This window comes from Rhipicephalus sanguineus, unplaced genomic scaffold (assembly GCF_013339695.2).
Source record: "Rhipicephalus sanguineus isolate Rsan-2018 unplaced genomic scaffold, BIME_Rsan_1.4 Seq297, whole genome shotgun sequence".
Lineage (NCBI taxonomy): Eukaryota > Metazoa > Arthropoda > Arachnida > Ixodida > Ixodidae > Rhipicephalus > Rhipicephalus sanguineus.
The window spans coordinates 13,807-14,573 of record NW_023614962.1 but is presented as its reverse complement, the minus strand read 5'-3'; positions in this window follow the sequence as shown (position 1 = coordinate 14,573).

Genomic DNA, 767 nt, shown 5'->3' with positions numbered 1-767 from the left:
GTACAAAAAAGAAAGTAGCTATTGTTTAAACGGAAAGTTGGAACTTAACAGGGTTGTCGTCGGGACCCCGTTATCAGCGTTTTAGTTTTCTTAGCGTGCTCCAAGGTGCTACGCAGCTCTTTCGGCACCAGGGGTACCAGAGTTGTGTCCATTGCCTTGTGTGAGGCACTGGACGCCCGCGTACGCAATCTGCTGGTTCGTGTTTCCGACCTCACCTGGCGAGGCGTGGTCGTGAGACCCGATGACCCTGGAGTCGCCAGGACCTGTGGCTTGGTAGGTGGAGTAGACTTAACTGCTGCTACCACTGGGGCAGCCGCCATGGTCGATGGCTCACTTTGCGTGAGCTGGGTCAGTGGCGGTGGCCGACGCAACGCTGCCCCCTGACACGCCGTATCAGCATAGGTTGGGCCGTGAAAGGCCAAACACCTTCTACGCACTCTCTAGATGATATGTTTTCTCGGACCTTCAGTGTGATAATTTCTTTTTCCTTTTTCCAGTTCAGACAAGAGTGTGAATAAGCAGCATGGTCACCATCGCAGTTTGCACAATGTGGCATTACATTACAGGTGTCTGAGGCATAGCCTTCGACACCACATTTCGTACAGGTAGGTCGACCACGACAGCTCAGAGAGCCATGGCCAAATCTGACACTGGAAACATCGGCGGGGGTTAGGGATATATGGTCTGACAGGTGTCTTAGTGTCTATACTACTGAAATGGTGCCACCAGGGGAGACGAATGCACACGAAAAAGAGGACACGAAACAC